General features: G+C 40.9%; 1 pseudogene; it reads left to right on the plus strand.

Moving 5' to 3' along the window:
• Positions 1 to 7,418: 7,418 nt before the first annotated feature.
• On the plus strand, positions 7,419 to 8,912 carry LOC149516670 (25S ribosomal RNA; annotated as a pseudogene).
• Positions 8,913 to 25,033: the final 16,121 nt, after the last annotated feature.

Raw genomic sequence — 25,033 nt, forward strand, 5'->3', positions numbered from 1 at the left:
GTGAGTTGTTAAGGTTCTTTGAGGGATAAGGGGCCAATATAAGGGCCAAGGACTAGCACCCATTGCACATCATGTGCACACACCCTCAAGCCCCCACTTTGATTGTCGAAACCCCTAATACCACATGCTAGGTTATTCAGCAACGGTGCCCTAGGCAAAAAATTATAGCACCAGCACATGCTTAAGCCCAGCATATGCACCTAGCCTAGAATTGTACTTCAACCAAGGTTTCAACCATCAATGGCACATGCTAGCACATGGTGTAGGCATATGCCTTAACCATTATTGGCACAATTTGGCCTTTGGTATGAGCACTTACCTCGACCACCATCAGCATAAGTTGGCCCTTGGTACAGGTACTTGCCTCAACCACTATTGGCACATGTTGGCAATTGGTGTGGGCACATGCCTCGATCAACATAGGACCAGCACCTATCGTACATCATGTGCGTACACCTCTTAGCCTTTCACCCCCAATTGTCAAAACCCCTAATGTTATATTTTAGGTTCTTTAGCAATAGAGCCTTAGGCAAAAAAATGAGGCACCAACACATATTTGAGCCCAACATGTGCACCATGGCCCAGAATTGAACTTTAACCAAGGCTTCGACCATCAATGGTACATGCTAGCACATGTTACAAACACATGCCTCAACCATTATTGGCGCAAGCTAGCCTTTGGTATGAGCACTTACCCCAACCATCAACGGCACATGTTGGCCCCTAGTGCAAGCACATGTCTTGATCAGCATAGGCATAATTTAGACCTATTGCAAGCATATTAATTGATTAGCATCAGTAGAAGATAGCCTTTAGTGCTAGTAGTTGCCTCAAACATCATCAACACATGTTGGCCCTGCTACAAGCACTTACCTTGAACACCATTTGCACATGCTGGGCATTGGTATGGGCACATGCCTTAACCACCATCAACAATTGTGACCCTTTGTACGGGATATGCCTATTTGAAAAAGGTGTCCCCATTTCAAACACTTTAATGTTTACTGCTAGCATATCTATAAAATCTCTCATGCATTTTAGAGGATGTTGCTAGGCCCTCCTTTTCCTCAGTAAATAGGTGTAGTGATAGGCCTATCATTGCATACATCCACAGCAACATCCGTGAGCAAAATCTAAGCTATCGATGCCATGTTGTTTGGTGACTTGTTACTCTGGTGACTTATTGCTTTGGTGATTCACAGGCACCCATGGCCTCGAACAATTGGCATGTATGTAGAAAAGTCCTATGCTTATGTCACAATCCATCTGTAAGTCCTAAACGAAGAGGGTTAAGAGACGTAACTTGTTTGAGTTGATGTGGGTGAAAGACCAAGAAAGATTGAGACCAAGGTCTTAATGGCACATATAAGGCCCAAGTGTGCAAACTAGGGCCTGTGCTAAGGTACGAGAGCATGGCAAGATGAGTAACCTAGTGCTGAGAATAAGGAGTACTTATTGAAAGGATCTAGAACACTCTAGAAGAGTGGCATGGGTAGATTAGCATAAAAGGCTCTAGATTAGCCAAGAGACGAGCCAAGTGCATGGGCACTAAAGGTTCTAGAATAGACTTGCACAAGAATAATAGTGGGTACTGTAGCACCCAAACAAGAAAGGTTCTAGAAGGCCCTAGCTATAGGCAAAGCAACAACCAGACGGGGAAGGTTTTGGAACCTGCTAGGCATAGACACCTAGCGAGAGTGCTCGGGCTCTTTCAGAACTAAGGCTTAGTAGGGAGATAGAATAAGCTAGATTCTACAAAGGCCTTAGTTAACCTAGAAAGTGTCTAGAGGCCATAGAAAGGTCTAGAAGGCTTATAAGGGCAATACACTTGGATCAATAAGGGCCATATGTGCTAGGTAGGCTCAGGTATAAATAAGGGCCCTTCCCTACATTTGTATTTAATAAAAGATACAACAAGAGAAAGGTAAGAGGAACCAAGTTATAGACTTAGCCATATTAGAAACTTAGGGTAAACATTGGAGTCATTGTATGGTCATTGAGCAATTGTACATAGCATCAAGTAAATAGAAATATAATTGCTATAACTCTCTTTCTTAGATTTCTACCAAGCTCCTAGGAAGCCAATGGAATGCACAGTATAAGTGTTTAGCAAAGAGTCAGAAAAGAGGCTAACTTATGTCTATGGATGGTAGTTTTTAGCCTAAGGCTGCATGGGTGCTAGGCTTAAGCCCCTGGCCCATGACAATTGGTATCAAAGTAGGTTTTGACTAAAAAGAATCAAAACCTTTGTTATGACTAGTGTTGATGATGTTGGTTTGAGTTGAACAAGCAACATGTGTGCTAATGTGCTACTTGGGATGATTGCTTGCATGTAGGGTTGCATGGTGTGGGCATTGTTGGTTGTTGGTGCTAAGAGTAGGGCATAAGGATACTTGAATGCTCATAAGGATGTGTGGAAGATCTTGAGTTCTAGCTTCACATTTGTGGTTAAATAAATCAGTTATATGCATTAGGGCCACCCACCTATGTGTAAGGGGAGAAAGGCTAGTTCAAAATAGAGGTTATCAATCATGAAAACCTACTTGAAGACACCAAGGATCATATGCAAGTGCTAGACTCAGTGTGGGAGGAGTCCAAAAAAAGGTTAAAGCCATGGGTAATAGCTGAGTAAAATGGTAGGGTATGGAACTTAAAGTAAGAGTATTGCCATTGCTGAGTTAGTGGTCGAGGCTGAGTGCACTAAGTCTCCATAGCCCAATAGTAAGAGTTAAGCCTAAAGGTAAGGGCTTGAGTTGGAGAGATGAGAGTAGTAGTTCCTCAAGGGAAGAAGAGGCCAATAAAGAACCACAGCATCAAAAGGCAAAGACCAAGGGTTCAGTCCAAGACAAAGGCACAGTGACCATGTTTTTTAATTGCTTCTTGTGCTTAGACCATTTATGGCCAAGGAACACCCAGAGTGGAAGAAGCCTAGAGCCATTATGAGAACCTAGGGAGAGTCTAATGGCAAGAGTTGCAATGGTGATTAAGCGAAAAAAGAGGGAATCTCTTAGGCTCATGATGAGGGTAAGGTAAGTATGGTTACGGAGAGCCATTGGCCCAGGAAATGGATAGTTTGTTAAAGAAAGTGTAATGGCCTAGCCGTGAGCATTCCACACCTTGCGCCGTTATGGCCTGCATATCTAGAAGGGCTTATTAAGTATGGGAAGAGGGTAAGGACCCTATGGTGCAGAGGAAAGGGTAATGGCACATTGAACATAGAAGTGCTACACTTATCAACATGCCAGGATTTATGGAAGCCTATATAACATGAGTGCTACATGCCCCAAAAGGTCCATTGAATGCAGGTAATGGCATGTCACTAGCTAAGGTATTACATGCTTTGACAAGCATGGTTTTAATGGGAACCAAATTAGGATCATGATCAGAGCAAGGGATGATTGTGAAGGTGTATCGAGAACCATCATGTAGCAATAACCATAATATGCCAAAGACCATCAGAATAAGAGTGGGACATTGATCCAGTATCCATATACAGTGAAGGAATAAGATCTTTTAGTAATGAGGGTGTTGTTAGAATGAGTAGGGGAGAATTTCATGGTCTGTATGCAAGTTCTAAGCTAAGAGGGTTCAGAGACACAACTTGTTTGAGTTAGTATGGGTGAATGACTGAGAAGGATCAAGACCAAGGTCCTTAAGGCACATATGAGGTTGGAATGTGTGGACCAAGGCCTAAGTTGAGGTATAAGAGCATGGTGAGGTGAGTAGCCTAGTGCAAAAGAATGGGGATTTCTCATTGGAAGGATCTAAAATGGCCCATAAAAATAGCACTGACAAATAGGCACAGCAGGCTCTATATTAGCCTGGAGACAAGCCATGTTCATGGGCACAAAAAAGCTTGGAGAAGCCTAGAGGCTAGCCAACTGCATAAGTACCAATGGTTCCAAAATAACCTAGCATGAGAATAGTTATGAGTACTGTAGCCTAGACAAGAAAGGCTTTAGAAGGCCCTAGCTATGGGCAGAACAGTGATTAGATGGGGAGGTTCTGGAACCCACTAAGCAGGGCACTCAATGAGAGTGCTTGAACTCTTCCAAACCTAAGGCTTTGTAAGGAGTTTGGAATAAGCTTGATTTTACAAAGGCCTTAGCTGATCTAGGAAGTGTTTAGAGGCCATAGAAGGCTCTAGAAGGCTTATAAAGGTAACACACTTAGATCAATAAGGGCAATATATGTTGGGGAGGCCTGGGTATAAATAGAGGCTTCCCTTTTATTCATAGTTAACAAGAGAACCAATAAGACAAAAGTAAAAGGAACCAAGGCATAGACTTAGCCATATTAAAGAGTTGAGGATAGACATAAGAGTCATTGTAAAGTCATTGAGCAATTGTCTATTACATCAACTAAATAAAAATTACAATTGCTTTAAGTCTTTTTCCTAGCTTTCTTCCAAGCTTTTTGGGAGCCAGTGGAATGCACGGCATAAGTGTTTAGCATAGAGTTAGAAAAAAGGCTAACTAACTTAGGTACATGGATGGTAGTTTATAGCATAAGGCCACATGGGTACTAGGCTTAAGCCCCTAGCTTATGATAATTGGTATCAAACTAGGTTTCAATCGAGGGGGATTAAAACCTTCATTATGAGCAGTGTTAATGTTAGTTTGAGTTACGCAGGTAGTTTGCATGCTAGTGCGTTGCTTGTGCTAATAGCTTACATATGGCATTGGATGGTGTGAGCATTGTTGGTTGTTGCTATTGAAAGTAGGGCATAAAGATGCTTGAGTGCTCATAAGGATGTGTGGGAGATCCTTAGTTTAAGCTTCACATTTGTGGTTGGGTGCACGGGTGATGTGCATGATGGCTACCCACCCATGTGTAAGGGGAGGAAAGTTAGTTCGAATGAGTGGTTGTCATCGATGAAAGTTTGTTTGAGGACACCAAGGATCACATATAAATGCTAGACTCTATGTTAGAAAAGTGCATAAAAGTGTAAAAGCCATGGGTAAGAGTCGAGTGAAGCGATAGCTAAGTTAGTGGTTGAGGTTGAGTGCACTAAGTCTTCATAGGCCAAAGGTAACAACTGAGCTAAGGATAAGGGCTTGAGTGAGTGAGATGAGAGTAGCAATTCTTTAGAGGAAGAGTAGGCCAATAAAGAGATACAGCATCGAAAGGCATGGAACAAGAGTTTGGTCTCGGACAAGTATGATGACTATGTCTTTTAACTACTTCTTATGCTTAAGACTACATGAGGCTAGGGAACACCTATAGCAGAAGAAGCCTGGAGTCATTGAGACAATTTAGAGAGAGTTTAATGGCAAAAGTAGCGATGGTGTTTAAGCTAAGAAGAGGGGATCTCTTGGCTATTAATGAAGGTAAGATAAGTTAGCTGTAAAAAGGCACTAGCCCTGTAGATGGAAGGTTTATCAAAAAAATAGTAATGGCCTAGATGTGAGTGTTGCATGCCTTGGACCTATGTGCACTGTACACCTCAAAGGGCCCATTAAGTATGGGAAAAGGGTAAGAAATGCATGGTGTAGAGGAAAGGGTAATGACACATCAAACATAGAGGTGTTGAACACTTCGACAAGCTAGGATTCATGAAAGCCTATGTCACGTGAGTTTTGCATGCCATGAAGGGCCCATTATGCACGGGGAAAAGGTAATGGCACACCACCAACTAAGGCACTGCATGCTTTGAAAAGCATGGTTTTGTGGGAATCGCATTGGGATCACAGTCGAAGCAAGGGATGACTATGAAGGTCTACTAACAACTATCATGTATTAAAAATCATCGTGTGCTAAGGACCATTAGGATAAGATGGGACATCAATCTAATGTGCACGTGTAGTGAAGGAATTACATCCCCTAGAAATAAGGATGTTGCTAGAACAAGTAAGGGACAATGTCATGGTCCATGCGTAAGTCCTAAGTTTAAAAGATTATGAGACATAGCTTGTTTAAGTTGGTGCAGCCGAAGGACCAGGATGGATTGAAACCAAGGTCCTAAAGGCACATATGAGGCTTGAATGTGCAGACTAGGGCCTAGGCTAAAGTTTGAAAGCATGGCAAGGTGAGCAACCTAGTGTCAAGAATGGGGATGGCTCATTAGAAAGATGGCTATAGATTAGCCAAAAGATAGGCTAGGTGTATTAGCATAAAAGAGTTTGGAGAACCTTGGAGGCTAGCCTAGTGTACAAGCACTAAAGGTTCTAGAATGGCCTGGAGCAAGAACAGTAGTAGGTATTTTAGTGCCCAAATGAGGAAAGCTCAAGAAGGCCCTAGTTATGGGCAGAGTAGTGACTAGACGGGGAAGGTTCTGGAACTCATTAGGCATGGGCACTTAACGAGAGTGCCTAGACTCTTCTAGACCTAATGCTTAGCAAGAAACTTAGAACAAGCTGGATTCTACAAAGGCCTTTGCCAAACTAGAATGCGTTTAGTGGTCATGGAAGGGTCTAAAAGGCTTACAAGAGCCACACACTTAGATCAATAAAGGCTATATGTGTTAGGAAGGCTCAGGTATAAATAGAGGCCTTACCCCTTATTTGCAATTCATAAGAGAAGCAATATGAGGAAAGTAAGAGGAACCAAGTCATAAACTTTGTCATATTAGGGACTTGGTGATAGACATAAGAGTCAATGTAAAAGCATTTGTACATAGCATCAAGTAAATAGAAATACAATTGCTTTAACTTTCTTTCCCAGCTTTCTTCCAAGCACTTAAAGAGCCAATGAAGTCCATAGCATAAGCGTTTAGCATAGAGTTAGAAAAGAGGCGATCTTACACACATGCATAGTAGTTTCTAGCCTAAAGCCACATGGGTGCTAGGCTTAAGCCCCCAACCTATGACACCTACTGTTGATGCTACCCTAGACCCCTGACCTCTGACCAAGTCCTTGAATCGAGCAATGGCTCCTTAAAGTGGTACAAGTAGAAGCTATGATCATAGGCTTGGTCTAGCCAAGTCTTTTAGGTATTTGGTAGTCTTATGGCCTTTTTTCATTGACCACAAAAATGCCTTTCTCTAGCCAAGCTCGTGCATGTGTCATAGGTCAGGGCTTAAGCCTAAGAGTGGAAAGGTCCCATGTGAGTAGCACTTACACATGGTTAGTCGACCCTAAGAGATGAGGGAAGCCCATCCGATAGTGCATTTAGCATGAGCTTCGAAAGGGAATCAGGTTAAAATTCTTAAACTAGGACATGACAGTTGATGGCAATGTTAGGCAGTCTTAAGACATCAGAGGGGCCTTGGGAAGAGTTATCTTTTTTGTTTAACAACCTGCCCACCCTAGAAATGGCTCAATCGAAGGTTAGGTCCAATGGCTAGAAAAAGCATCGTAAGTTGCATAGTGTTCAATATGCCCCCAACAGGCTTTCAAAATCTAAAGGACTGAGTGCTATCTGTAGTCGATGGTACTCATAACTACATCAGGTCCCTAAAGTGAACAGCTTCTTGTCAATGGAATAGTGTTGGCAAGGGAAGTCAATAAAATGGATCCGTAACTCGACAAAAAGATTAGCTCTAAGGGCTAGGCATGGAGGTCTCGGTCCCAAGCCCATTTGGTGTTGGGGCACTCTTGAACCACTCCCATGGTGAGAGTGGGTCACTGCATACTAGTCGGGGGATGATTGGGAATGGCATGCTCGGAGGCCTTTTTTAAGCGATAAATAGTTGACTTAAAATTGGTACAGACAAGGGCAATTTGACTATTTAATTAAAATAAAGCATTATGATGGTCCCTATAGATGCTCACGTAATGTGATTTTTACCTAGTGCTCTAAATATCAAAGTGAAGAAATTTAACCATGCACAGGTAAATGGTGGGAGTAACTATGACTCTTTAAAGGTAGCCTAATGCCTCATCAACTAATTAGTGATGCACATGAATGGATTAATGAGATTCCCACTATCCATGTCCACTATCTAGGGAAACCATAGCCAAGGGAATGGGCTTGGTAGAATCAATAGGGAAAAAAGACCTTGTTGAGCTTGACTCTAGTACAACTTTGTGAAATGACTTGAGAGGTGTAGGACAAGTGGGATCCCTCGAGAAAAATTGAAATACCACTACTTTTAATGTTATTTTACCTATTGGATGAATCAGAGGCAAGGCATGACCCCTTCTTTTGGACCTAAGGCTAGCCTTGCTCGATTGATCAGGGTAGAAGACAATGTCAGGTGGGTAGATTGGCTGAGGTAGCACATCTATTAAAAAATAATGCAAGTCTCCTAAAATGAACTTAACAAGAATAGAAATCTCATGTGAAACAAAAGTGTAAAAGCTTGTTTAATTCTGATTTCTAGTATGAATATGAACTATGAAAACATGGCCTATCAATCATTCGAAACTTGAAGCTAAAGGTGTCAGAAAAGTTAACACAAGGATAATTAGGTTGTGGTAGCCAAGTGTTCATAACGACATTGTTTTTTGATCTTTCGATGTCTACTCTTCCTATCATTGTGAAGCATAATTCACCAAATGTTGGATTGTTCACATAGCAATAAGGAACGTAAGTCAAGTTTAGACTATCATGAGATAGGTTAGTTTTACCTTACTAAAGGTAGTGTCACAATAGTAATTCAACCTAGTACGAGAGGAACCATTGATTCACACAATTGGTCATCACACTCGATTAAAAAGTCAGTGGCATGAAGCTACCAAGCTTTGGATTATGACTAAGTACCTCTAAGTAAGAATCTAGGCTAAAAGCAAAGCACATGCCCACCACTCAATTGCCAACCTATAGTAGGGGCCTATGGACCATAAGAGCAAATGTCATAGGTGCAGCCCTCATGGCAGACAGGCCATGTAGGCCTCTTGGAGCTCAATTCCCATTGAGGAATAGGTGGAATCCTTTGCAAATGACTTAAATATGTAATTGGGTATTGTAAGGGGTAGAGTGGCCTTGCTACCACAATCCACTAAGATTCAACCCTTTGTCACTTTAATTCATCCCTCCCCCCACCACACCCATCGAAGTCTTCTCACTTGATTTTTTTACACCACACTCTTTTAGGGTTAGGGATGAATGGTGTTCTCTATTGCAACTGATTTAGCCAAGTGATGAAATCCCTAGTTGACCCAATAGAGCACATGCCTAAATAGACATAACAAATAGAACTTTTTGGAAAGATTTAGAGACTACTAAGGATAGTAGAGTTCCCTGTACAATTTGAACTCTTGATATATATCTCATGTAATCTCTTTATAATCTTGGACTTTATAATAGCCATTGGATTGAGTCAATCCTAGCCATTGATTCATAAGGGCTTCAACTATAAATAGAGGGCCTTCTCACCTTTATTTGATGTACACACCATAACTTGAATAATACAAGTTTTCTCTTTCCTATCTCTATTGTTCTCTTTAGCTTTCCATTAAACACCATATGTGTAGCCTTTCTAGCAACAACTTGGCCAGTTGGCCCTGGAGTACTAAGTGTCCATGCACTAGTTCAATAAGTGTCCATGCACTAGTTCAATAAGTGTCCATGCACTAGTTCAATTAAAGGCTGATTTAAGACACTGAATGAGTCCATTCTCGAGTCTTAGAGTTGCACGAGTCAAAGCTTGAGTCTTAACCCATGATAGTTGGTATTAGAGCAGGTTTTCCTTCAAGTTTGTGTTTAGTTCACACTCAAAGTGTTCAAGGAAATGGCATCTCAAAGAGATATTGGTAGCTAACAATTAGAGGTCTAGGAGCCAACCTATGGAAAGAGGAAAAAGGTTACCTTGAAAGACATGATGTCGACCATGACTGTCCATTTAGCCAAGTTGAAGGTGATAGTATCAGACCTTAGAAAGAGGTTAAAGACGAGATCAAGGAAGGATTTCATGGTACGCTTAACAAAACCATCAACATGTTCACCCAAAAGAATGAATCCTTAGAGTTCATGGTTAAAGTGATGTGCAAAGAGATGAATGAGCTCAAAAGGGAGCTCAAAACATGAAATGCAGCCATTGGGAATAGTGTGTTAGCTATAACAACTAAGGCTTAAGTGGAAATTCCCAAGACAAAGGAGTATAAGGGAGTTAAGTCCACAAAAGATGTGGAAAACATTCTATGGGGAATGGAGCAATACTTTCAAAACATGGGCATTGATGAGGATGCCACTAAGGTAAGTATAGCCTCTATGTATTTGGTTGACATTGCATTATTATGGTGGAGATGTAGGTGTAATGATGCAAGCTATAAAGATGTTGTTGTCTAGACTTGGGAGGAGTTCAAGGTGGAGTTTAAGTAGTAGTTCTACCCTGAGTATGCTAATGATGAGTTAAGGGTGAAAATTCATAAACTTAGTCAAAGAGGCAAGGTATGGGAGTATGCTTGAGAGTTTTTAGAAATAATGCTTGAAATTTCAAACCTGAAAGAAGAGGAAGGTCTATTTTGTTTCATGGATGGACTTAAATCATGGGCCAAGAATGAGTTACAGTGAAAGGTTGTTAAAGATCTGGCCGAAGCCATGATAGCTACCAAATCTTTGGTAGAGATTTGGCCATAAAAGAAGTTTGAGTCATTCAAGCCAAAATGCAATGGCAGAGATCGATAGTCCAAGGAAGGAGACAAAGACTAATAGTCCAAGAATGGGGACAAAGGTTGAAAGACTAAGAATGGTCAAGGCAAGCTGCCAAATGGAAAGTGGAAGCCAAGGCAATGGAGCAATAAGGATCGTGAGCCACTAACTTGTTACATTTGTGAAGGTCCACACTTGTCAAGAGTTGCCCTAAGACAACCAAGCTATCTACCATCAACAAAGAGGATGGTGATGAGTTAGGGAAGGAAACCATGAAGCTTGGCCTGATAGTGCTAAATTCAATCCAAGCCAAAGAGTGCTGCAAGTAAAAAGGATTGATGTTTATAGAAATGATAATTGAGGGCAAGAAACTGAATGCACTTATGGACACAAGAGTATCTCATTTGTTCATATCTAGAGATACAACCCAAAAGTTGAACCTAAAGGTACAAAAATGGGCTATTATGACAAAACAGTTAACTCTAAAGAAATCCAACAATTGACATAGCACATGGAGTGGAGCTATAACTTAGGGAGTGGAAAGGCACGAAATCAATTGAGGTAATTCCTTTAGATGATTATGATCTTGTTGTTGGTTTAGAATTCCTTGACCATATTAGTTCACTTGTGGTGTCTTTTACCATTTGTATTTGCATATTAGATAGCTGATACCCATGCATCACGTCGATGAGACAAGAATCAAGGTCAAGGACCAAGATAATGTTTGCCATACAGTTGCCTAGGAGAGTGAGTAGAAAAAAAAGACATTTTCCTTGCGACCTTGAAGATGGAAAAGTCCAAGCAGAATAGTGTTGACTACCCCTTGGAAGTACTAGAGGTGCTAGAGTCATTCAAAAACATGATGCCCATTAAATTGCCCAAGAGGCTATGACCAAAAAGAAAAGTGGATCACAAAATTGAGCTAATGGAATACATGGCACAAGCATTCAGCATAGAGTTGGAAAAGAGGATAACTTAGGCACATTGATGGTTGTTTCTACCCTAAGGCTGCATGGTTGCTAGGCTTAACCCCTGTAAAATGACACCTACTGCTAATGCTGCCCCATACCTTAAACCAAGTTCATAAATCAAGCAATGGCTCCCTAGGTTGGTGCAAGTAGAAGCTGTGGTTATAGGCTTGGTCTGGCCAACTCCCTCAAGTATTTGGTAGTCTCATGGTCCCTTCTCATCAATTAGAAAAATGCCTTGGCTTGGGTCAGCCCACGCATATAGTCGATGCTACCTACGACCCCAGGAACAAGTTATTGAATCGAGCAATATCACCTAGGGTAGTGATAGTGGAGTTTTTGTATGTAGCCCCAAGTAGATCAAGCATTGGTGTTGTCATGCCATTGTTGCCTGTTAGATGGTAAGGGCAGTTTCATGGCCTTTGCTTGTGTTTTTCCCATGCTAAGTGATTGTGGCAAGGCCTCATACTTCATTTCCTATACTTACTCATTAAGTAATTGAATGGGTGGGTTGTGCATCGGTGTGCATGGATGCTATTACCTGTACGTAATGGACATATAAGTGGTGCTATGGTTATGCATGTTGGCAGGCTCCATGCTCGATGCATCAAACTATTAACCTATCATCCTTTTCAATCCCCCTATCCATGTGGTCATCATACTGTGAGGGCACAATTAGGATCTTATGCTTCATGCCTAAATTGATGAAAACTAGATGTCTTGCCATCCCTCATCCATCTTGTGTCTTTAGAGGCTATGGGTTGAACCTCAATTGTGCCTCGTGTCCCAAGAGTGACACCCAAACCTCTGTAGCTACATTGGTGCACAAGTGTTTGATCATGCTCTCGAATGCAAAATGTTTTATGGGCATTAGATTTTGACCCTTATTCATCCGATGCTATGCATTTTATGTGCTCGACATGCATGACACTTGTGCTCTATGTTGGCCCTATCTACCACTCAATCGATGTGTTGAGGTCTATGTAGTGCCAACATCCCAAAGGAAAGTTACTTGATTGATCCTACCAGTAGTCATATGCTTGTCTTAAAGATTAAGCCATGCATGTGTAAGAATAAAGTAATTCACACTATGAAATTATGAATGGCTCATTAAATTAGTTATAGTTTGTTTGATGATACCTACTACTCGAATAACCATAGTAATTCTAGTACTAATACTTACAACAAACCCCACCTTTTGGAAAGGATGTGTTTAATAGATAAAAGTTTGACATAGGATTGGTATATTGCTCTTATGATTCATGATAACTTGATGGATTGCACGACCTTTGTGCCGGTGATGCATCATTCAAATTTTTACCCTGTTAACTTTCAATGATAGGATAGTGGCCTACTATGGTGGTGACAAGTGACAAAGAATTAAGGTTTTTCCATCGATGAAGGCATCGATATAGTAAATGGGGGAGAGCATCATGGTCAAACCCTATTGTGCCTTGGTTCTGCCATGATTAACCTTGAGCTGAGTAGCAGATGAAGCCTTATGGTCAAGGCAGTGGTTTTGGAGCTATGTGCAAGTAGTGTAAACATTGGAACATGTTGTGGATAATGTGTGCAGGCAGTGTGAGCCCCAAGCCCCAAGATGTTCGGGCAAGTGTGAGCCAATGGGCGGGTGCCCTGGAGTTGGTTAGTCAATAGGATGCTATCAATTGAAGCCATGGACGAGCACCCTCAAGCGGGTGGAGCAATGAGTGGAACACCAAAATTACGGTAGCCAAGAGATAGGTTATTGGGCCTTGAGTTGGTTGAAGAAAGGTCTTAAGGTGGCTAAGGAGAAAAATGTCCCCAATTTAGACAGTCTTACAGTTTTTAGTAGATGGCTATGAAATCTCTTACGCTCTTTATGGGTAGGTGAGGGCCTGGCTAGTCTAAAATTAGCTATTCCTAGGCACATAAGGTGTCTAGGTGGATGGTTATCATTGAGTCATAAGTGTGACATGATGTCTTCTTAAGTTATTGTAAAACTAGGGACGATCAGGGTTGGCAGGCTTTGTATTGTGCCATTGCAATAAACTATAGGGATAGATGTTAGCATTCATTATTCCACTCGGTTTCCCCTCATTAAGCTAGTTCGATGTACAACCAAGGATCATAAGATGGTGTTTATGTAGGAAGGGCACCATCGAGCTTAAAGGATGAGCAGGCTAGCAAGTAGGTACACTACTAGACCCTTATGGCCAATTAGTAGAGGTGTGCTGCAATTGGGGTAGCACACCTGAGTCCCTTAAGGTGGGATAGGCATGATGTAAGGGGTCCATCATGCATGTAGGTAGCCTAGAATGAGGCTAAGAGCTAAGGCCCAAAAATATAAGTTTCATAAGACAAGAGCCTAGTGTAGCTTTAGGCTCATTCCTAACCAACATTTTTGTTGTGCCTTTGGGTTCAAAGCATGAGAACTTGCATACATATAGGCAAGCATGGTGTTGGGTTCTCACCAGGCCAAAATGAGATAAAATTATAAGAATTGGGGTTATGCACCCTTATGAGCGATGAGGGTCACTGCTTGGGATCTTGATGCCTACAGGTAAAAATGGGTGCTTGGGGCCACCTTGAGATTCATGGACTAAGAATTATGATGGGAGTTGGGTTCCTCCCTATAGAGTTTGGGAATGTGTATGTGACCCTGTGGGTTCAAGCCAAGAAAAGCTTATAAGTATGTCGCTTGAAAGAGTAGAAAATGATCTGTCCATGGAGAACAAGACTTACAAAAAGGCTAACCTAGACTAAGAGTAGTCTTGGTGCCATATAGACATATGGTTTCAGACTAAGGAATGTGCAAAGTGTGACACCTCGCCTGTGTCTAATTATGTGCCTACACATCACTCACCAATGCCTATACGTGGGCTTGGTTCAATTATACCAAACCTAAACACCTTGCTTAAGCCTGTGAAGTCTTAATCACTGCCCATAACACTATTTTGTGCTAGTTCCACATGACCTAGGCCTTAAGGCCTAGTCTTGTTGGCTATCAGCCTTATCTCACTAGAACTAGAATTGCTCATTGACTCAGAGAGAACCCTTGGGCCTGGAATAGTTTGTGGATCATGACACATGTACATGCCTTGACCACCATCGACACCAAATGACCCTTGATGCATGCACATGCCTTTACCATCATCAAGACATGTTGGCCCTTCGTCTTGGCACATGTTTCAACCAGTATTATGACATACTGGCCCTTGATATAGACAATTCTCTCGAACACCATAGGCATATGTTGCATCATGCACCACAAACGGGTATCTTAGGCTCGAGCTGTACACCATGCATTCTATGATTGAGCAGTAGGTGGGTTCAGGCACATCTTCATATTTTTGCCATGCCAGTGCCATTTTATGGCTTGTAAATTCAAATATTGGTCCCCTAAGCCTTTATGTGAAGTTTCATGGCAAGATGACTTGTTTTTTATTTTTCATAATTTTCATAATTTTTAGTAGTTAGGGATTTTTTTTAAATTCTTTTAAAAAGTGTTTTGGCCTTAAATTTAGTATATTTGATCCTTGTATTTTTGTTGGCATCCACAAGAAAATTTAACTAAAAAAATTGAAGTGTAAAAGATTTTGTGGCCATTTGAAAAAGGCATCCCTATTTTAAGCACTTGAATGGTTACTGGCTGTAAACTTGTAAAAGCTCTTATGCTCTTTAAGGGGGTGCTAGTCATCAAGGTTTCTTGGAGGATAAAGGGCCACTATAAGGGCCAACGATGAACATTTATCATACATCATGTGCACATTGCTCCCCGACCCCTCACTTCCAATCGTCGAAACCCCCAATGCCACCGGTCGGGTTCTTTATTAATGCTCCAACAATGGTACCCTAGGCAAAAAAATGTGACATCAGCACATGCTTAAGCCTAGCATGTCCACCATGGCCTAAAATCAAACTTTGATTGGCATGTCCACATACCTCGATCAGCAATAATAGAAGATGGCCCTTGGTGTGGGAAGTTACCTTGAACATCATCGACACATGCTAACCCTTGGTGTAGGCACTTACCTTGAACACCATCGGTACATGTTAGGCCTTGGTGTGGGCACATACCTCGACCACCATTAGCACTTGCAGACCTTTGATGCAGGATATGACTGTTTGAAAAAAGTGTTCCCATTTTACACACTTTAATGTCTACTACTAGCATATCATAAACTATTTCATGCTCTTTAGTGGGTGTTGTTCAAGCCCCCTTCTCACCCCCACTAGGGGAATAGGTGTGCATGGTGGGCCTGTCATTGTGTACATCCATGACAATGTACATGGAGCAAAATCCAGGCCGTGCATGCTTTCTGGCCATGTTATCTAGCGATTGGTTTCTCCGGTGACCCATAAGCACCCATGGCCTTAACTGATTAGCATACATATGGAAAAGAGGCTTGACTGTGCTAGCTCCAGCTCATGCACATGGCTGATGTTGCCCCAAACCACAAACCAAATCCCTATGTCATAGGCCAAGACTCAAGCACCAAGTTTGTATGCCTCTAGGACATAGGAATAGACTCTTCCATATCCAAGATCAGCCTAAGACAAGAAATAGTGCATAGACACTCTCGACTATGGGGCTTAGCTACCTAGTATGCTACAAAATGAAAGGACACAACAAGTGCCAGAAGAAAGGCTAACAAAAAAATAATAAAAAGTTTTAAAGTAAGAGTGTACAATGAGGGTGGGGGACTTCTATTTATAACTGAGTCCCCCTTACAATCCCTTGATTCTAGGAGCTAAGATACAATCCTTGATTCAAGGGATTCAATGCTACTACACAGTCCTTGACTTGTTAAAATCTTACTGGACACCAAGCTTTATAGAATCCTTTAAATTTGATCCTCTCAAGATTGTGTTCAGGTTTACCTGCACCTGTGCTCGATCGTGCACCCACACCTCGATCATTAGCACCCACTGCTAGGCCTGGCTTAATTTTGCTAAACCTAAACACCTTCTTGGAGCTTCTAAAGTCTTGAACATTGCCTGCCTCATTGTTCTCGGCTAGTTCCTCGTGACTTGGGCCTCTAGTGCACTTTAAAGCTTAGTTCACTTGGCTGTCCAACTTTGTCCTATTAGAACTTGAACTGTCACTCAACTTGGTGAAAACCCCTAGGCCTAGACCATCTTGGAGACCATGACATTCTCCCCTACTCATTCCAGTAATGCCCTTATTACTAGGGGATGATGCACCCACCTTGCATGCCGATTTTAACTCATACCCCGTGAACTAGTTTTCCAACATTTTGATCCTATACTCAAACATGTACTCTACTAGCTTTCAATATTCTCAATCTTTTGTTCCTCAGCACTCTACTATAATGGTCTTTTTCACATGCACTACCAATGTTTTTAGAGCTTTCTCTAAGTTATCTATGGTACACTCTTTTGTAAGGAATCTGGCTGTACTATAGCACTCATGCTATGGCACTCAACTACCACTAATTTCCCTTTAACGGCTTCTCTAGAGGTCTTAACCCCTCAGTAGTCTTAACTAGCACTTGGTCACTCATTCTTAGGCTCATTCTAGTGCTATTTACCATTACCACTCTTACCTTCAGATAGCCTTTTTACCCACTTGATTGTTGAAAGCATCGGGCACTTCCCGACCTAATGTGGACTAGCACAAAAATAGCAACTCAATGGCCCCTTGCTCTTGCTAGTGGCTCTATTGGTCTTAAGAAATTTGGGCTTCCTTGTAGCCTTTTCCACCCTTTAGGAACAAACATCGGTGTCTTCTCCACTCATGCATGCCTCTTCGTTGTAGCTTGGCCTTTAGCCATGGCTTTACTCTATCAATAAAATGCTTAGACACCTCCACTCTAGGTCCTAAGCCCACACTAGCAACCATAGTAGCTCATAATATAGTATGGTCAACCTTGAGCTTGGCTAGCTCCTCTTGCAAGGTTGTCACCACAAACTCCAATGCCTTATTATGCTGCATAAGCTTCTCCATTACCTTATTTGAGGATCCCTCAATGTCCCTGAACCAATTTGTTTTTTAAAGAATGGCCTCCTCACATTTCACTAATTGAGTGCTTATCGGCACATATCTTGCTAATGCTTTCCCTCACTTGTCTGTAGGTGGATGCTCTTTAAGCACCTCACTTTGGCCCTTTGTTTGGCTTTCCCTAGCCATGCCATAGCCTAAAACACACAAACTATTAGACCATAAATGACAAACCAAAAGATTACCTCAACTCTAGTAGGCACTTAAGCAATTTGGTTTTGGTTCTCACAAACTAGCACACCAGTTTATCAACATGGTGCATTAGCGTAGCATGCCTAGCACACCCACAGCACATAGGAACAATTTGTCGAGCACTTATCTTGCACTCTAGCATGCATACACCTACCACACTAAAAGTGTTTCACCAGTACATAAGCATAATAATCCTTTTAGGATGCCTGTAGCAAGTAGTAAATTACCTAAACCACATAGTCAAATGTCCACACACATATTAGGATGCCTATACAACTCACTAAAATGCCCACACACCACAACAGGATGCCCTCATACAAGTCCCCCAACAAGCACCAACTTTAGCTCTCCACACTCTAAACCAAGGCTCTAGTCACCACCTTTGGTTTGATCTAGGCTCTGATACACCCTAGTATTTGGTTCTACTACCTACTCTAAAAGCTCCTTCAAAATAGCCTCTAATACCACTTGTCATAGGTAAAGACCCAAGCTTCTGACTCATCAAGCTCTAGGACATGGGAATGGGTTGTTTCACATCACAAATTAGCCTAACACAAGAAACCATGCATGGACACTCTAGACTGCAAGGCTTGGTTGCCCAATACATTGCACAATAAAAGGGCACAGCAAGTTCCAAAAGAAAGGCAATAAAAGAACAATAAAAAGGTTTAAGGTAAGAGAAAGATGTTATTACTTAATGGTTCTAGTGTGTGTACAATGAAGGTAAAAGACTCCATTTATATGAGTCTTCCTTACAATCAGTACTTGAGATTCATTCATAAACTCTAGAGATTAGAATGGTTTGAATCCCTTGATTCTGAGAGCTAAGTTATAATCTTTAATTTTAAGAGATTTGGTGTTGCTACTTAATCCTTGACTTGCTAAAATCATGCTAAACATCAGGCTTTCTAGAAGCCTCCAAATCAAATCCTCCTAGGATTATGTTCAAGTGTGCCACACCTAGGGCCAACCATGCATCGTACCTTGATCATCAATGCTTTTCTAGGTCTGATTGGGTGGTCATGCATTGCTCACCAGTGCTACCTATATGCCTGGCTCAATCTTGTCAAACTTTAACATTATCCCTAAGCCTCTGAAGTCTTGATCACTGTCTGCCCCACTATTTTGGGCTAGTTGTCCATGACCTAGACCTCCAATGCACCTTAAGGCCTGGTCGCCTTAGCTATTAGACTTTGTCCCGCTAGAGCTTGTATTGTCACTCGAGTTAGAAATAACCTTTAAGCCTAGACTAGCTTACAGATCATGATACTTAAATTGGGTAATAGTTCCTCGAGATGGTACAAGTAGAAGCTATAGTTGTGGGTTAGGTCTTGCCAAGTCTCTTAATTATTTGGCAATCTCAAGGTCCCTTTTCATTGACCATTAAAAATGCCTTAGCTTGGCCAAGCCCATTCACGTGTCATGGGCTAGGTGCTTAAGCCTAACACCCATGTGGCCTTAGGCTAGAAACTACTATCCATGTGCCTAAGTCATCATTTTTTCTCACTCTATGCTAAACACTTGTGCTATGCACTCCATTGGCTTCTTATGAGCTTGAGAGAAAGCTAGGAAAGAGAGTTAAAGCAATTTTAACTTTTATTTACTTGATGCTATATATAATTGTTCAATGCCTAAGTCTATGACTTAGTTTTTCTTACTTGTGGTTACAATGAATGTAAGTGTATGGCCATTAAAGGCCTTCTAGACAATTCTAGGGTACCTAGGCTCTAACAAGGTTGACTAAGGCCTTTCTAGAGATATGCTGGTTTCAAGCTTCCTATCAAGCCCCTAGGTTTGAAAGAGTCTGGGCATTCCTACTAAGTGCCCATGTCTAGCAAGTTCTAGAGCCTTCTCCATCTAGGTGCCCATAGCTAGGGTCTTTTAAAAGCTTTTTCATATGGGCGCTACTGTGCCCATCACTATGCCTGTGTCACAAGCTCTGAACTTAAGCTTGAATCCATACAGCCTTAGGGCTTGGAATTAACTCTGTATGCCTAGGTTTAGCCTTAACAACTAATGTACGGGCAAACAAGAACAAGAAAGGGTGAAATATGCAAGTTAGAGAACACAGCAAAATGCTATAATATGCTCTGTGTATTATTGAAATAGAATGTGAAGATATGTGTACAACTGAAGGTAGGATGACCTTTTATTTATAATTGAGGCCCCCAACTTTACTTTTAGCTATCTCTTAAAATAAAAAGATTTACAAGATTCCTAAAAATTAGGGATTACATAGATTACATAAATTACATAAGCCTTATCCTGATTTTCAAGGTCAACTAGATCCTCTTACTAAATATTATTGATCTTGGATGCCTCTGAAAGATTTTAGACTAGCATAGTTCTCTTAGGTTCACCTGGGTAAGGTGTGGGCATGTTGTGAGCTTGGTCCTAGCTGTGCTGGTAGGCTTACATGCTGTGCGGGCAGTCTAGACACTTCTTCCATGCTTATTGTGCCAACCTCCATAACTATCCTTGGTGCTCGAGCCTTGGTCTTCAGTGTTCGAGCCTATGTGAGTGGTGTGCCCGCTCAAGGCATAACATTTTCCCTCACCTAATTATGCAATGCCCTCATCACATTCTCTTTGTGAAACTACCTGATCTGGTCTTAGAACTACCATAAGTCCTCTACTGGCTCCTAACTCACCTTACTATCTAGAAGTCCCTTCTAGCACACTAAGCACTCTTATCTTGGTTGGTAGGGTTTTTGTCTTACCTCTCAGTCAGTAATGAAGATATGGACCTCCATCTCATATGATACCTTGGCTTTTAATGGTGCATACTTTAACTCTACTTGTCTTAGATCTCCTTATTTTTCATGGAATGGCTTGAGCATGATAACATGGAACACCAGGTGTACCCTCAACTTGGGTGGCATATCTAGCTTGTAGACAACCTTGCCTACCTTTTTAAAAACTCTGAAAGGTCCCTCGTATTGTTAGACTAAGCTTTTGTGCAACCTTTTTTGGTGTATAATGGGGTGCAGCTACACCAAAACCAAGTCCTCTTCTTGGAACTACACGTCCTGCCTATTCTGGTCTGCCCACTTTTTTAACCTCTTTATGGCTTTGTGTAGATAGACTTTGGCCAAGTTGGCTTGCTCCTGTCAAGCCTTGGCAAACTTGTATGTTGCTAAATTGCCTTGTATAACCTACAACAATTGAACCAAGTGTTAGCAATTACTAACCTATCATAATTTTAAATGGACTCTGGTTCATTGCCTCACTCCTCTGTAAATTGTAGGAAAATTGGGTGACATCTAACAACTTTGGCCAATCCTTTTGCATGGCACTCACATAGTGCATAAGGTAGACCTTCAATAATCTATTCATTTGATAATCTGTCCGTCAGTCTATAAATGTATGCTAGTAGAAAAGTTCAAGTCTGACCCCAAAAGCTTGAACAACTTAGTCTAGAACTACCTTGTAAAATGCCAGTCTCGATCACTAACAATGGTCCTCGGTATTCCCCAATACTTCACAATATTTTTTAAGAGCAAACGGGCTGCCTCCTCAGTTGGGCACTCCTTGGTTGCTAGAATGAAAGTCCCATACTTGAAAAACCTATCCACCACTACCATGATGCTTTGAAACCCCTTTGCTTTGGTTGCTCCAGTGACCTGCGACCATCCATCGCCCTAATCGGATGGCATGCATGAGAAAAAGCCTTACCTATGCCAAGTTCATACCCATGCCTACAGTTGATGTTGCCCTAGACCCTAGACCAAGCCTCTAAATTGGGCAATGGCTCTTTAAGGTGGTGCAAACAGAAGCAGTGGTCGCAAGCTTGGTCTAGCCAAGTCTTTTAGGTATTTGGCAACCTCATGGTCCCTTCTCATCAATGATAAAAATGCATTAGCCTAGCTAAGCCAATGCATGTGTCATGGGTAAGGGGCTAAAGTTTAGCACCCATGCAGCCTTAGGTTGGAAACTACCATCCATCTACCTAAATTAGCCTTTTTTTCCAAGTCTAAGCTGAACACTTGTGCTGTGCACTCCATTGGCTCTCAGCAGCTTAAGAGAAAGCTAGGAAGGAGAGTTAAAACAATTGTATTTCTATTTACTTGACACTATGTATAATTACTCATTGTCCTTATAATGACCCCTACGTCTATCCCCAAGTGTCTATGTATGGCTAAGTTTAATGGTTCTTTTAACTTCTCTTTTGTTTTTGCTAACTTATTACAAATGAAAAGAAAGACCCTTATTTATACTTAAGTCTCCCTAGCACATATGGCCTTTATTGATCCAAGTGTATGGCCATCATATGCCTTTAGTCCATTGCATAGTCCTTAGACACTTCTTAGGTTGGTTAAAACCTTAGACACTTCTTAGGTTGGTTAAAACCTTTGTAAAATCTAGCTGGTTCTAGACTCTTTGTTGAGCCTCGTGTTTGAAAGTGTCTGGGCACACTAGTTAAGTGCCCATGCCTAGTGGGTTCTAGAACATTCCCCATTTAATCACTGTTCTACTCAAAGCTAGGGCCTTTCAAAGCTTCCTCATTTGGGCATTACAGTACCTATTGCTATTCCTACACATGGCCTTTCTAGAACCTTTAATGGCCTTACACGTAGCCTACTTCTAGGCTTCTCTAGACTCTTCTACACTTGTGTGCCTAGCCTGTCTCTAGGCTAATCTAGAGCCTTTTGTACCTACCTTCTCATGCCACTCTTCTAAAGCATTCTAGATATTTCCAATTAGTAGTCCCCATTCTTGGTACTAGGCTGCTCACCTAACCATACTCTTGCACCTTTACCTAGGCCCTAGCTTGCTCACTGAGCCTAGTATGTGCCCTTAAGACCTTGGTCTCAATCTTTTTAGGTCTTTCACCTACACCAACTTGAAAAAGTTGAGTCTATCAACTAACTCAACTTAAAACTTTATGCGCAGACCATGACATTTTCTTACACTTGTCAGATCGATGTCGCACTCTCATCGTGATGGTCTTTGGCACACAATGGTTCTTGGTACATGATGGTTCTTAGTACAACATCATAGCCATCCCTTGTTCTGGTCATAATCCCAACATGGTTCCTTTGAAACCAATGCTTGTCAAATTAAGTAGTGCCTTAGTTGGTGACACGCCATTACCCTCTCTTCGTGCTAAATTAGCCCTTTGAGGCATGTAGCACTTGCATCACATAGGCTTCTGTGATCCTAGCTTGTTGAACCATGCAATGCCTCTATGCCTAACATGCTATTACCCTATCTTCATGCTTAATTAGCCCTTTAGGGCATCCAGCACTTGTATCAAATAGGCTTCTGTGATCCTAGTTTGTTGAACCATGCAACACCTTTATGCCAAATGTGCCATTACCCTCTTCTCTACACCATGGGGTTCTTACCCTCTTTTCGCACTCAATGGGCCTTTTTAGGTGTACAGTGCACAAGTGTAGGGTGTTCATGCTCATGTCTAAGCCATTACCTTTTCTTCAACAAACCATCCATCTTCAGGGCTGGTGTCACCTATGCCTCCACCTTAATAAGGCAACATCTGTAAGACACATCAAAGCAGTGCTTACCTTAGTAGCATCATCCTGTATACTCGTGGCCTAAAAGTACTAACCCATCCCCCATAGATAATTATCTACTTTCGTGGTTATCCTAGTCCCCATGAACTTTTTGGGCTTGGGAATCTTCACACAGGTCTTAGACACTCCAATAATCATGCCATTCGTAATGGCTGTCTTGCAAGCAGAAAACTCCTCTTTGAGCTCTTCCATCTCCTTGTGCATGGTCTCCACCTAGGCCTTCAAGGCTTCATTCCTCTGGGTGATCATGTCAATGGCCTTATTTAGAGCTACTTACAACTCACTTTTGAGCTCTTCCTCCATGGAGTCCAATGCCTCGATGTGAGTCTCAACCTTGTCAAGCTTTTCCTTCACATCGGCCACTGTCACTTCCACCTTAGACAGCCTCCCATCCATGGTAGACTAGATGTCCCTCGAACTAGCTTTCTTCCCCCTTCCATAGCCTTAATCCTAGGCCTTTGGTTGTTGGCTAGCAATATTACTCTAGGATGCCATTTTTGCAAATGCCTTGAGTGTGATCTAAACATCATCAAACAGAACTTACACAGAACCTACTCTGATACCAACTATCATAGACTTGGACCTTTAAACTGAAATCCATGCAGCCTTAGACTAGGAATGAACTCCTTATGTCTAAGTTAGCCTATGAACCAAGCATACGGGCACTAGACCAACTAGAAAGGCAGAATATGCAAGTTTGAGAAAATAAGAGAATGTTGGAATATGTTGTATATTACTACTGTAGACAAAATGTGTCTGATAGGGTGACACTCTATTTATAGTTGAGGCCCTAGTACTAATTATGGCTACTTCCTAAAATCAAAAGATTATATGATTCCAAGAATTAAGGGATTTACACATTAATACACAGATTAAACCCTAATTCTAAGGACCCCCTCTTGATTCTTAGGGTTGACCAGATCCTCCCACTAAATGCTACCAATCCTAGATGCCTTTAGAAGATTCTGGATCTGCCAATCTCCCTTGGGTCCACCTAGGTGCAATGCGAGCATGTTGCAGGCTTGGTCCTGGCTGGGCAGTATGGACATTTCTCCCATGCTTATTGCACCAACCCCTGCAACTGTCCCTAGTGCTTAAGCCTATTAATATTTAAACAATTAATAAGGAAAAGATTTAAAAAATAGATCTATTTATCGAATAAGTTTAACGAATTATGATTATTTTAACAATTATTTATTTTAAATCGTTATGACTTTTAGTTTTCTCATATAACAATTGTTTTTGTTCATACAAGCTTATTCAGATTAAAATAATATTAATTTATTAATATTTTAACAATTAATAAGAAAAAAATTTTAAATAAATATGTTTACCAAACAAGTTCAAATAGTCACAACTATTTGAGTAATTATTTATTTCAAATCATTATGACCTTTTGTTTTGCTATAAAACAATTGTATCAATTCATATAAACTTATTCAAAATAAAATAATACTAATTTATTAATATTCCCAAAATTAATGAGTAAAAGATTTAAAAAATTAATCTATTTACCGTACAATAGTTATAACTAATTGAACAATTATCTATTTCAAATCATTATGACCTTTTGTTTTGTCATAAAACAATTGTTTTTATTCATTCAAGCTTATTTCAAATAAAATAATATAAATTTATTAATATTTCAAAAATTACTAAGTAGAAATTTAGAAAATAAATCTATTTTTTGAACAATTCAAATAGTTATAACTATTTGAACAATTATCTATTTCAAATAGCTATGACCTTTTGTTTTGTCATAAACCAATTGTTTTTGTTTATATAAACTTATTTGAAATAAAATAATACTAATTTACTAATATTCCAAAAACTAATAAATAAAAGATTTAAAAAATAAATTT

This window comes from Durio zibethinus, chromosome 9, assembly GCF_047325235.1.
Source record: "Durio zibethinus cultivar Kanyao isolate XHJ-2024 chromosome 9, ASM4732523v1, whole genome shotgun sequence".
Lineage (NCBI taxonomy): Eukaryota > Viridiplantae > Streptophyta > Magnoliopsida > Malvales > Malvaceae > Durio > Durio zibethinus.